The following is a 14,834-nucleotide window of genomic DNA, read 5'->3' on the forward strand; positions in this document are numbered from 1 at the left end:
TGATCATTGCATAACATGTTCCTATTCATCATCACACCAAGGTCTTTAACTGCGTCCTTATTTGTGATTGTCTCATTATTAGGTCCCCTATATGCATATAGCTTTTCTTCTCTGTCTCCATAATTTATTAATTCAAATTTATCAGAGTTAAATACCATCCTAGAGAGAGAGAGAGAGAGATGAGAGAGAGAGAGAGAGGAAGGAAATCGAAGGAGGAAGGAGAGAGAGAGAGAGAGAGAGAGAGAGAGAGAGAGAGAGAGAGAGAGATGGGAACGGCACAAAAAGACGAAATGAAAAGCACTGTATTGCAACGGAAACTGCACGGAAGATTCTTCTCCAATTGAAAGAAAATAAAAATGCAAAAACCGAAAAGCATCGAGTTCTGGAGAAAACATGACATACCATATATGTATATACATATATATATATATATGTATATATAAATATATACAAATACTCTTTTCAAAAACTGTGCTCGAAAAGATGACGAAACGGAGATCTAGCTTCCATCATTTTCCAAAAAAACAATATTGCAAGTTTTTCTTTCTGTTGGACCAGAGAATAACTTTAATATCCATTTTCCGTCATATCTCTCTCTCTCTCTCTCTCTCATCTCCTCTCTCTCTCTCTCTCTCGTCTCTCTCTCTCTCGTCTCTCTCTCTATATATATATATATATATATATATATATATATATATATATTATATATATATTATATATATATATATATAATATATATAAATCTTGACTATTCTGTAACGTACACTTGATGCCATCATCTTCCTTCTGCTCGTATAAGGCATTTTTTCTCCCAGCTGCGAATCCAAATGACGCCGGTTCAAATCTGTCTGCCCGTCATTCGTAGCCTGAACATTCATCAACAACGAACCTCTACCGTCGAGTAATAAGCACTTGGAATAATTTAAACATGATGTGTCGTTCTCCTCACATCCCCCTTCCGCGATGTCTTCCATCCATCCACACGCATTTCAACCCCAAAGGAGGAAGAATAAAATTCAAGGAGGCGTCTCTGAGCGACCTTTCGAATGGCGACCCTCCCCACTGTGATGAGGAAGAAGTTGATTTTTTTTTTATTTTAACCTGAGCGTTCGCAATTAAGTTGGACTCGTAATCAAGTGTTGGGGAGAGATGCATCATCCTCGCCTTTTGTGCGGTTTTGTGTTTTCTCCGGACAGAATAGAGAATTATAGAATAAATGGAATTTAGGCCAGAGTTCACTCGACGCTGAAGGGGAAACCGAGAACAGAGGAAGATTTGAAAGGCGTAACAGGAGGAAAAAATGTCAAGTTATATCTTATTCCAACCAGAACACTGAGCTGATTAACAACAGCTCCTCCTAGGGGTGAACCGAAGGATCAGATATTTCTACCTGGCTAGGAACCAACTGGTTACCTAGCAACGGGACTTACAGCTTATTGTGGGATCCGACCCACATTAAATATAGAAAATAATTTCTAATCGTCAAGAAATAAATTCCTCTGATTCCACGTTGGCAGAGCGGGGAATCGAACTCGCACTACCCACTCGTCCAATGAGGAACTCGTAACAGGAGGAAAGCCTCGCAGTTGCACTGCGAGACAATCGTCAGGAGAGGGCGAATAGCAAGACGGAAGAAAGAGAGCATGAAAGGAGGTACAGTAAAAGTAATGAAGGGGGTTGCACAAGGAGAGGTACGCAGGGGTCTTAGGTTTTTGTACTTTCATCTCATGAGGGAATTACCAGAGTATGTTGAAGCCGAGTGTTATGCAATGTTATGCAATGATCAAGCGGAGATTATGCCCGAGATGATTAAAAGATGAGAGATGCTGAAGTTTCGAGAATTAATGCACCAAATGGGAATGTGAGCTTGGAATGCGAGATATTCCAGCGAGAGGGTAAAGTTACACAGTGGATATACAGTAGAATATTGCATGCTACAAAATACAGGTGGGTTGGGGGGGGGGGGGGGTTGGGGGGGGGGGGGGGGGGTCGTGGGGGAAAAGAAATACGTGATAACTGGTTAGAATATAGTAAACGTAACACACGATACATGAAGTATATAAGGAATATGGCAAAAAGAGGACAAATGAATTATATACCTATTTTAAAACGATGAAAGCTTAAAGCCTAAATCTTGTATAATAAATAAAAAAGAAGAAAAACTGGGGCGTGGTAGATAGATCAGGAGGGTAGGGGAGACATGACATATCCACCCTCCTCCTGCAAGACTGCTTGTCCGCCACGGGTGGGGGCGGGCTAGGTGGGGAATCGGGAGGATAGGGGAGACATGACACATCCACCCTCCTCCTGCAAAGCTGCTTGTCCGCCCCGGGTGGGGGCGGGCTAGGTGGGGAATCGGGAGGGTATGGGAGAGACATGATGGGCAGTGCCGGGTTCCAGCGTAGCGTAGCAGTTGCCATCAAGGAAACGGAAGTAAGGTAACAAACAAATGAAGAAAATCCTGTTTTGGTCATTCAGGTCTTTTCTGGATTCAGCAGAGGCGAGTCTTCTTGTACTGACAGAATTCTGTCGTGTTTTATGTTTTACGAGTTTTCACTTACTCCGGGGGTAAGCCTACAAACTACTTTGTCGTTTTTGTTGTTGCTGTTCTTGTTGGGGGTGTGGGAAAGGTCTATGGAGGAGCCTAAAAAAAGTCTGGAAAAGTGTTTTGCGTTGAGGTAAAGATACAGCAATTTTAGGATAGGATATTTATGATTTATTAATTAGAATGAAAATGTAAAAAAAATGAATAATATGCAAGTTAAACAGTAGAGAACAATTATCAAATTAAATATAGCACATTCATTTTAATCTTCGTTGGTGAAACAAGGCTCTATTTGACCGCTGATTTGAGCACGTTTTAATTGACGTTGAAGGTTAGGAATAAAATGTTTACAATTTATGCGTGAGGGGAATATCTTGTTATGAACAATTATGTGGTTTTCTTTGATTGCGTTCTATATAACATTTTACTATTTTATGCGAAATAACAAGATTAATTTACTCGTCATTGGCTAGTGGGTTCTCATCTTTAAATCACATCTTTTACCAGTTCTGGAACATGTGAGGTCATTCAGCGCTGAAACGGAAATTGACAGTGAAAGGCTTGACAGGCGTAACAGGAGGAAAACCTCAAAGCAGCTGCAATATGAATCAAGTTAGGAGAGGTTAAAAGGAAAGTAAGGTGGCAGAAAGAGTTTACGAAAGGAGGTACAGTAAAAGGAACGAAAATGGTTGCAGGCAGGGGTCGAAGGGCACGCTGCAAAAAAAACCATAATTAATGCCTACAGTGCACCGCATGAGGTCTTAACCTTCACCAGCTTATGTCTGTTTTGCCTTTTTTCATTCTTAAAACTATTAAGAGGAATAAATGTTATATAAAGACATTTTGTCAGTTTGCAATAGATATAATATTATTAATACATAAAACGCAATGTGCGTCGATGCTGTGTTCTTGTGACAGAGAGATAGTCCACGAGGAATAAATGCTGACCTCAGGGGTCGTGACATATCGCCTCTAGACCCTCTTTTATGTTACTGTATAGTAGTCATGCAGGAAAAGCCAACAAAGCAACATCAACAACAACAACAACAACAAAATTATATTAAATAAAAAAAGGAAGAAAACAAACCAGGAATGATCGTTGATTATATTATGTATATATATATAATATAATATATATATATATATATATATATATATATACATATATATCAATAGTTTTTCCGCTTCAAAACGGTGGGTGACACCAGAACAAAAAAAAACAATAACAAAAACAAAATAAATAAAAAAAACCCTCTCCCTTCCCTTAAACGTAAAAAAGAAAATGAATAAAACCCCAAATGCAAAAAACAAAAGAGCCAAAAAAAAAAACGAAAAAAAAAAATACTCTAGCATCATCTCCCGGCCTGCAGCAGGTAAAGCGTAGTCTGAAGACCACAGAGAGAGAGAGAGAGAGAGAGAGAGAGAGAGAGAGAGAGAGAGAGAGAGCAGCAGCAGCAGCAACAGCCCTCGGAGGGTGCTTTCTGCGCGGCGGACCTATAATTGCATTTCACTCGTTATTTCCTGTGTGATACGATTCCTAAATTGTGCAAGATGTTGTCGCAGGGTGGCCGGACCACTCTCTCTCTCTCTCTCTCTCTCTCTCTCTCGAGGTGGGAAAGGATGGTTTGGGGGGTGGAGGGGGGGGGGGGGGGGGGGGGGGGGGGGGGGGTGGGGGGGGGGGGGGGTGAGAGAAAGAGGGAGAAAGCGCATGGACGAAAATGGATGAAGGAGAACGCACTTGGATGTGTTTGCATTATGCAGAGAAAAGAATGGATGGCAGGCGTGTAGGTAGCCAGGATTCTCTATTATTCTTTGCGATAGATGTTGGGTGGATGATGGATGAAACTGGATGAAAATGAATGAAGAAGGAAACACTTGGATGTGGTTATATTATGCAGAGCGAAGAATGGATGGCAGGTTTGTAGGTAGCCAAAAATTTATCTTTTTATATTTAGTTTTATTTTTGGGTGGATGATGGAGGGAAAATGGATGAAGATGGATAAAGATGGGTGAGGAAGAACGCTGCTGGGTACGGATGTATTATGCGAAGAAAAGAATGGATGGCAGAAGTTTAGGTAGCCAAGAATTTATCCATTTTTTCGATAGATTTTGGGTGGATGATGGAGGGAAAATGGATGAAAAAGGATGAAGACGGATGAAGAAGAACGCTGCTGGATGTGGATGGATTGTATGTAGAGTGAAGAATGGATGACAGGTAGCAGAGAGCCAGAAATTTACAGTCTTGTTTCCGATGGAGGGAAAATGGATGAAAATGGATGAAAATGGATGAAGATGGGTGAAGAAGAACGCGGTTGGATTTGGATGCATCATGCGAAGAAAAGAATGGATGGCAGGTTTGGAGGAACCCAATAATTTCTCCTCTTTTCCCGACAGACTGTGGGTGGATGATGGATGAATATGGATGAAGATGGATGACGATTGAAAAGCGGATGACGACATACAAGGAGACGTACGAGAAAGACAACAGAGATATAAAATAAAACTGAATGATGAGAATATAAGATGAATGAGAAGACGAGAGTCAAAACAAAGCAAAAAAGAAATTTTCTTAAAAAAAAAATAAAAAATAAAAAAAAAATAAAATAAAAAAAAGGAAAGGCCACAGGACCCGGCAACCTCATGCAGTTTTCTAGCCCGGGCCCGAAGGTCGTGAGATACTACACCTGCCTCTTAAAGGAAGGAAGGTTATACCTCAGGAAACACAGAGTCAAAGAGGAAAATTCCAAAGCTTGGGAGGAGATGGAAAGAAGCGCTATGAGAGACGCGATGGAAATAGAAGACGAAAACAGGAAATAATAGAAAAAATAGAAAAGGATGAATAAGGGAATAATAGAAAGAGTGAAATAATAACCGTAAAAATAAAAGTGGGGATAAAAGCTCAGAGAGACGTATGAACGGGATAAAAATGCACAATAAATTATTGAAGAAGATGAAAAGAGGAATAAACACGTGGAAAGACAAACATAAGAAAAACGCGAGAGGGGAGGAGACGAAGACAGAGATAAATTGGTGGGGAAAGGTAACTGCATTAAGAATATGAGAATGTGATGAATGAGATTCATAAGCGAGAGAGAGAGAGTAGAGAGGAGGAGCGGGGTGAAGAGAGAGAGGAGAGGTGTTTTATGAAAATTAACGTAGTTACGTCCAATCATATAAAAGCAGGAATTACGAGCCATTAAGAATATAAGAATGTGATGAATGAGATTCATAAGCGAGAGAGCGGAGAGAAGAGAGAGAGGAGAAGAGAGAGAGAGAGAGAGAGAGAGAGAGAGAGAATTTATGAATAACGAAGTTAAGTCCAATCATAGAAAGCAGGAATTACCGAGAAATAAAGAGAATAAACATATGAATAGAAACGAGAATATTTGAGAGAGAGAGAGACCTTACAGACCTTACAGCTCGTTCTGGTTTCCTCAGTCCCTCACTGTGAGACACCTCTAATGAGAGAGAGAGAGAGAGAGATTATGAATAACTAAGTCCAAGCATAGACAGCAGGAATTACCGAGAAATAAAGATAATAAAAATAGGAATAGATACGAGAAAATTCACGCTGAGCCTTGGAGACTGGTTTAACCTTCTCTGTTTTTCAAGAGGCGAACCTACTGCCGAATAAAAAAAATAAACAATAAAAAAGAACAGAGGCGAGAAGTGAATCCCTAAGCTGCCAAACGGCAGGATATAAGCCATCGATTAAGGAATGAGTGAGATGGGGTGGAGTGTCGGGAGAATGCTTGTAGTAAGATCTTTATACGTATCGACGGAATCTCGAAAAAAATCCATTCAGAAGCAAATCAATGAAATAGAATAGAGAGTTTAGGCCAAAGGCCAAGCGCTGGGACCTGTGAGGTCACTCAGGAATAGCAAGATGGAAAAACGCTAATATGAACGGAAGTACAGTAAAAAGGAATGAAATGGGGTTGCAGCTAGGGGTCGAAGGGACGCTGAAAAGAACCTTTAGTCATGCCTACAGTGCACCCCTCTACGGGGATCATTAGTCAGGGAATTGACAAATGTTTAAATTTGGAGTTTACGTATTCGTGATTATTTGTCGGATTCCCACGAATCTCATTTAAGATTCTCATACTTAGGAATTGCATTTCCATGAATCTCGTTTATGATTCTTATACTTAAATACCGACGAATCTCCCCTAAGATTCTCATTTCCATGAATCTCGTTTAAGATACTTATACTTAAATACCCCGAGAATCTCACTTAAGATTCTCATACTTATAAGCTGCATTTCCATGAATCTCGTTTAAGACTCTTATACTTAAAGCCCCACGAATCTCACTTAAGATTCTCAAATTCAGTAACGACATTTCCGTGAATCTCACAAGATTCTTATAATCAAGAACTTTTGGATATGAATCTCACACTCGCGAATTACATTCCAAAAGCCTTACTTAAGATTCTCATACTTAGCAACCGCATTTCCATGAATCTCATATGATTCTGAAGCATTCCAGGAATCTCGCTTGACGATTCTCATAGTCCTCGCGAATTGCATTCCAAGGTTCTTAATCAAGATTCTCGCGCTTAAGAATCCCAAATATTACTGAATAATGAGAAACCTCACCAGAATCTGAATAAGATAAGATAAATAAGAAAAAAATGTGAAAATCGCTATTCACTTATCCTCTGTCATTCAGGAATCATAGGCCTATGAGTCAAGGAGGATCCCGTCCCTAGCGCGTCGGAGCCCCCCCCCCCCCCCCCCCCCCCTCCCCCCCCACCCCCCCCCCCCCCCCCCCCCCCCCCCCCCCCCCCCCCCCAACGCAACCCCAGGAGGTATTTTGAAAGACAGAAAGCATAAAGTTTTGGGATGGGGTTGCGGGAGAGACGACTCCGGTCTTTTGGCAGCAGTAGCTGCTTCGCATTATGTTACCACCAGTATCTCTCTCTCTCTCTCTCTCTCCGTTAACTTTCGCTCATCGAGTTCCGTTTCCCATTAAATTGACGGAATTTCCTCACTGTATCAGCTGGATACCTTTGCTAAATTGAGCATTTTCTCGAGAAAAGAAAAGTGGGAGAAGGGAGCTACTATCTTTGACGTAACGGGAAAAAAATCTAGAAATAAAAATGTATGATGAACTGCTATAGGAAAAAATTCTAGAAATAAAACAAGTATCTCTGATGGACTGCTAAAAGAAAAACATTCTAGAAATAAAACAAGTATCTCTGATGGACTGCTAAAAGAAAACATTCTAGAAATAAAACAAGTATCTCTGATGGACTGCTAACGGGAAAAAAATTTATAAGTAAAAAAAAGTAACTGAAGAACTGCAAACGGGGAAAACAATTCTAGAAATAAAATAAAGTATCTCTAATAAAATGCTAACGAAAATATTTCTTGAGAAAAAAGTATCTCGGATAAACTGCTAACGGAAAAAAAATTCTAAAAATAAAAGTATCTCAGATGAATTGCTAACGGATAAAAACATATCTGAAATTAAAGAAAAGAAAAAAACTCTCAGATCAACTGCTAACGCGTAAAAAAAAAATCTTTAAATGAAAAAAATATTTCAGGTGAATTGGTAATGGATAAAAAAAATTCTAAAAACGAATAAAATAAAGTACCTCAGACGAACTGCACACGGATTAAAAAACATAAAAAAAAAACTAACATCCACACGCTAGCACGAAGCAGAAAAGACAAACCCCACCGATGAATGAAAGGGGAAAAAACTCGTGATTTATCCCAAAACTCGAAAAGTCCACAAGCAGCCAGACCGCTTACGATGAAGATGATGACAGAGAGCGCTTCTTCGGCTGCCTGGGATGAGAAAGAAATCCGACTCAGCTCTTCGTCTCTGAACCTGACGTAGAGATCGACTTTGCATCAGATGTCCGTGATTAGTTTGGAGTTCGAGTTCTCTCGTCATCGCTGGAGAGAGAGAGAGAGAGAGAGAGAGAGAGAGAATATTCTCTCATCATCGCTGGATAGTGTGTGAATATTCTCTCGTCATCGCTGGATAGAGTAAGTGTGAATATTCTTTCGTCATCGCTGGAGAGAGAGAGAGAGGGAGAGAGAGAGAACGTTCTCTTGTCATCGCTGGAAAGAGAGAGAGAGAAAGAAAGAGAGAGAGAGAGAGGAGATATTATGAAAGACAGATAATGATGACTTTTTCACTCGCATTCCTCGCCGAGAGAGAGAGAGAGAGAGAAAGACGTATTTCGAAACATACGGACAAATAATGATTACTTTTTTATATATATTCGTCGTCGCTGGGGAGAGAGAGAGAGAGAGAGAGAGAGAGAGAGAGAGAGAGAATCTGAGGACGTATTTTGAAACAGACAAATAATGATGACTTTTCATTTATATTCGTCATCACTATAGAGAGAGAGAGAGAGAGAGAGAGAGAGAGAGAGTGAGAGAGAGTCTCTAGACGTAATTTGAAACAAACAATCAAACTAGGATTTCATTGGTGTCTTTGAAAAGTGTCTAAGAATATGGATACAAAATTTTGTATCCAAATTCTTAGCGTCGCTGACAATTTTCCTGAAATTAAATCAATCCATTTGTGCTGTATGAGACTAACAGGGCATTTCAGACTGGTGAAGTTTATCCTTAAAAATTTCTTTAAGTTCAAGAAGTTGGACAGCTAAGTAGGGAACAAGAGATAAAAGCAACTTACGAGCATTAAAAGACAGAAAGCAATGCAGCTTAGAGCAGCGGTAAGTTGTAACCGGTATCCCTCCTTACCCTCCCTAAATGGCGCCCCCCCCCCCCCCCCCCCCCCCCCCCCCCATCCCAAAGCCAAGGGGCAGGAAGGCAGAAATGGCGCCCTTATTACCCTGCGCTTCTTTTCTTACGAACTTGTTTTTGACATCCGAATAAAAACCGCCTCCCCCTCCCTCCCTCCTCTCTCTCTCTCCCTATTACCTCAACCGTCCCAAACCCTGACACGACTATGCCCCCCCTCCACCCCACCCCACCCCCTCCCCCGCACCGTCGGCAAATCACCTGTTGGTCGTGCATATGGTTGGGTCCCTTGTAAATCTAATTGTGCACTTCCCGGCAAGAAGGGCGCGCGGCTTATGCAGATCGGATGGCTTTGTGTGTCCTTCTAGCATGCGAGCCCTGATGTTTTCACAAGGAAAATCATTATCGGAAATTAAGGATGAAATAAGAGTGCTGATTGGGTTGATAAATCAGTTTTTATTCCTTCTCTCTCTCTCTCTCTCTCTCTCTCTCTTTCGGGGTAGGGAATTTAGAAGGAGGAAAGTAGAAGGGAAATTTTGCAATAAAACAAGATTATATTTATTATTTTCATTATTACTATTATTAATGATGCAATAAACCAATGCAACCATCGCACTATATAGCAAATTTAGAAAATTTTCTTTATTAAACAGAATGTTAAATATAAACAAATAGAGAAAAAACCCATAAATACCTCATGAAATATATAGAAAATTGACATAAAAAATGCCTTTATAATATAAAGAATCGCATGCAAAACAAAATTAATGAAACAATGAAAATAAAAATAAAAAATCCCTTTAGCATAAAGAATTGTGTGAAAATTTTTTTTAACGAAACAGTGAAAATAACATAAAAAAAATTATGTCGCCCTAGATTCATAATGAGATGTTAATGAAATTAACAAAATACAAACAATATCAGAGCAGGTGACAAAATACGACTTATGGAGAATATTATTTTATAGCGAAAATACTATTATTTTATGTTTCAAACCATAAACTGATATCTCCGTTGTCTTAAATTAAAGTTACGCTGCAAATCATGTCCAAACCGACGATGCACCTTTGAGAGAGAGAGAGAGAGAGAGAGAGAGAGAGAGGAATAAATTGACTGAGGAATAGATAGTTACGATGAGAGAGAGAAATAAATGTTTAAGAAGAGAGAGAGAGAGAGAGAGAGAGAGAGAGAGAGAGAGAGAGAGAGAATAAATAGACTGAGGAATGGATAGAGTTACGATAATGTGTGTGTGTGAGAGAGAGAGAGGTCGGGGTTAATAAATTGACTGAGGAATAAAGGGTTACGATGAGAGGGAGGATTGCAAGGAGTTAAAAGGATTAGGATGTCTCAAAGACATGTTAGTCTATCCGAGGAGACATCGTGAGCTCACTTATATGTATGAGCAGGTTTTATTGTTCATTCACAGTGTCCTAATGGTTTTGTCTAGCTTTCTTTTAAACTCTTCCACAATGTTGCTGTTTACAACTTCTGGTGGCAGTTTATTCCGTGTCACATATCTTGTATGTAAAGAAGTTCCCTCAATGGGATGTGTTGTATCTCTTCAGTTCTAGTTTCCATCCATTATTTCTTGTCTGGTTTTCGTTTAGCGCAAATAGGTTATTGTCTACTTTTGTTATGCCTTTCAGTATTTTGAATGTTTCTATTAGTTGTCCTCGCAATCGTCGTGTTTCTAAGCCATACATGTTCAGGCTCTCCAGTCGTCTTCGGTAACCTATTTGCCTGATGGATAGAACTAACTTTGTTGCTCTTGCTTGTACCCCTTCTAATCTATTTATGTCTTTTCTTAGTGTTGGTGACCAAAGCTGTACTGCATATTCAAGATGAGGTCTAACTATAGATGGGTAAAGCTGCAGCACCGCTTCCTTGTAGAGAGAGAGAGAGAGAGAGAGAGAGAGAGAGAGAGAGAGAGAGAGAGAGAGAGAGAGAGAGAGGATAAACTGACTGGGGAGTAAATAGTTACGATAGAGAGAGAGAGAGAGAGAGAGAGAGAGAGAGAGAGAGAGAGAGAGAGAGAGAGAGAGAGGAATAAACTGACTGGGGAGTAAATAGTTACGATAAGAGAGAGAGAGAGAGAGAGAGAGAGAGAGAGAGAGAGAGAGAGAGAGAGAGAGATGGAATAAACTGACTGGGGAGTAAATAGTTACGATAAGAGAGAGAGAGAGAGAGAGAGAGAGAGAGAGAGAGAGAGAGAGAGATTAATCTCACAACGAAAATCAAGTCTAAACAGCCTCGATAATAGACTGACAAAAGAGCATCAACCGGCGATAATCGTTCGAATATCCTCAACAAGTGCTGTTTTTTTTTTTTTTAATTCATTCCCTCCTTTAATGCCCAAATAACAGAATAATCGATAATCCACGAACGAATTATCCCCTTTCCCTGCTGGCTTTTTTGATCTGAAGCCTAATTCTACTCGAGTGATTGCCTTCGACGCATTGTCTTTGTCAATCCGATAAATGGTCAGTCCCATAGCCATTTGTAGCCCAGGCCTGAAGGACACGAGAATTGGGGATAAAACAGATGAAGGTGTATTAGGAAAATTAAAAAGCTAAAACCACGACAATTAACTTTTCGTTCTTCTAATTTTAGTAAATAGGAACAAGGAGAGAGAGAGAGAGAGAGAGAGAGAGAGAGAGAGAGAGAGAGAGAGAGAGAGAGAGATTTGTGTCTAATAAAACTGGAGTCACAACATCTATGATATTGACGCAGAGAGAGAGAGAGAGAGAGAGAGAGAGAGAGAGAGAGAGAGAGAGAGAGAGAGAGAATATTATCATCATCTTTCCATTCACAATTGACGACTAAGGGTTCATAAGGTACCAAACCAGTCAGCAACTTGGGAAATGATTCGAGAAAAAAAAAAAAAAAAAAATCAAGACGCCCTTTGAAGAAGGTACAGAGTCCTTACCTTGGGGTTTCCTGCAGGAGTAGCAGCCTGGTAGGGCCGCTGTTGACAACTCGGGAAAGGAGCTCTCTCACCCCAAGGACATAGAGCGGATGTTCGTCAGATAGCGTCGTCACTGAACGGGGAATAAGAAGAAATATAATCAATAGTGATCTGTTAGGTAGATGTGCTATCGGTCTATATGCGCGTACACCTGTCGAAACTATACTCTGCCATAGGTTACTCATCTAAACCCCTGTCAAAACTATACTCTACCATAGGCTACTCATCTGAACACCTGTCAAAACTCTATAGGCTATTTATCTGAACACCTGTCATAACTATACTCTACCGTAGGTTACTCATATGAACACCTGTCATAACTATACTCTAATGTAGGTTACTCATCTGAACACCTGTCATAACTATACTCTACCGTAGGTTACTCATAAGAACATCTGTCATAACTATACCCTACCGCAGGTTACTCATCTGAACACCTGTCATAACTATACCGTAGGTTACTCATCTGAACACCTGTCATAACTATACTCTACCGTAGGTTACTCATCTGAACACCTGTCATAACTATACTCTACCGTAGGTTACTCATCTGAACACCAGTCAAAACTAAACTCTACCGTAGGCGACTCATCTAAACTCCTGCCAAAAGCCAAAACTATACTTTACGGTAGGCTACTCATCTGAACACCTGTCAGAATTACACTCTACCATAGGTTACTCATCTAAACCTCCGTCAAAACTATACCCTACAGTGGGCTACTCATCTAAGCCCCTGTCAAGTCTATACTCTACAGTAGGCTACTCATCTGAACACTTGTCAAAATTATACTCACGGTAGGCTACTCATCTCAACACCTGCCAAAACTATACTCTACAGTAGGCTACTCATCTAAACACTTGTCAAAACTATAGTACCTAGGCTACTCATCTAAACACCTGTCATAACTGTAATTCTACAGTAAGCGACTCATCTAAACACCTGTCAGTACTATACTCTACAATAGGCTACTCATCTAAACATCAGTCAAAACTATACTCTCCTGCAGAACATTTATCTAAACACCTGTCAAAACTAGACTAACGCTTTCGACTGATTTCAAACACCGGTAAGTAATACAAAATGACATTTACATTACCACCAAACTAGCTAAGACGTCTAGCTATTACAATCTCACTTAGTGAACTCACACTTAACGACTGAATTATAAATGTGCAGTTGTCTACTTATATCATTTTCCTAGTATAATAATATATAACAAGACTTACCTGATTTACGAGAAACGCACATATATATTTCCCTCTGAAACACGAGTTTTTGACCGTCACTCATACGAAGACAATATCCTTAATATTATTATTTTTAAAGACCAAACAAAGCCTAATACTGTACGCTGATTGGTTGCTACTCTGTGAATTTGAATTTGTCGACCAATAAAAAGGAGGCACTTTTAATGACGTAGCCAGGCCACCAAAGGATCTCAGATACAGGGCACGGCGCCAATTTTGAACAAGGACGTAAGATAAGATTGTCTTTACAGTAATTCTACGCTATATGACAGCATATGTATATGCATACGTACATGTGTTCACACATAGTATGTATGCGTGACACACGCATATATAGAAATATACTGAAGAATCCACAAGCATCAACGATGAAGACGAAGCATGACGTTCACTAACATATAAATACATTTAAAAAGACGCATAATCGTTTTTAACTGAAGAAAAACATGCATTTTATTCATTCAGACGAACCTGAAGTTATCCTTCGCCTATAGAAAATAAAAGATTAACGCCTGACAACAGAAAATACCAGAGAAACATTTCAGTTAGAATGATGATGAAGTTGCAATAAACTAAATCCAAAATCAAAACAATTTTCTGTCTCACTGAAATTGTTTGAACGAAACTGTATGCCTCGATGAGATTTTTAGGTTTTGGTTTGTACAATATATAATAATAAGATAAAAGATATATATATATATATATATATATATATATATATATATATATATATATATATATATATTAATATATATATATATATGTATATACATGTGTTTTTATGAATACATAACTGTATAACTGGAATACATAAACGATTAAAACACGAAGAACTCTCACGCTTCTGAAAACGAGTCTTCTATAGGATACAGATTGGAATGGCGTCATGCGGATATTACATTCTTGTCATCAAATATGCGAGTGTTCATAATTCATTGCATTTATCAGTGCTTGCGTCTGAAGCATTCATTATGCTGTTCATATTTCAATTTCCTTTGAAGGGTAGTTGAAAGATTAAAGAATTTGTGTAATATACGTATATTCACAAACCTTTGACCTACCCTTCAATCATCTTCAACGTTCAGCTCCACGAAGCCTTTTCCTAGCTTATAGAGACTAACTCCCGCCGATCTGTCTTACCGTAGACATCATCAATCAGTCCATCAAATCCCCAGATATAACGAATGTAAACAAACAAAAGGGAAATCGCTCAGCTAAAGAGATAATCCGCCCATCACCATAAGCAATTCCTGAAAACGGAACTGGGTCTAGGAGCTTAGAGCCAATCAGCCATTTCATCCAGCTCTCCCTCCCACCACCCCAGCACTTCCCGCTCCCCTGAACTCTCCCC

At 39.6% G+C, this 14,834-nt stretch overlaps 1 protein-coding gene across 1 annotated transcript in view; it reads right to left on the reverse strand.

Moving 5' to 3' along the window:
• The window catches only part of LOC135195776 (uncharacterized), a 198,185-nt gene extending 184,635 nt beyond the window's left edge, over positions 1-13,550 (reverse strand). Inside the window, exons 1-2 of the mRNA XM_064222248.1 lie at positions 13,463-13,550; positions 12,197-12,308 (exon numbers count right to left, since the gene is read on the reverse strand). The gene's annotated coding sequence lies outside the window, so the exon portion shown is untranslated. The remainder of the gene's footprint in view (positions 1-12,196; positions 12,309-13,462) is intronic.
• Positions 13,551-14,834: the final 1,284 nt, after the last annotated feature.

This window comes from Macrobrachium nipponense, chromosome 16 (assembly GCF_015104395.2).
Source record: "Macrobrachium nipponense isolate FS-2020 chromosome 16, ASM1510439v2, whole genome shotgun sequence".
Classification (NCBI taxonomy): Eukaryota; Metazoa; Arthropoda; class Malacostraca; order Decapoda; family Palaemonidae; genus Macrobrachium; species Macrobrachium nipponense.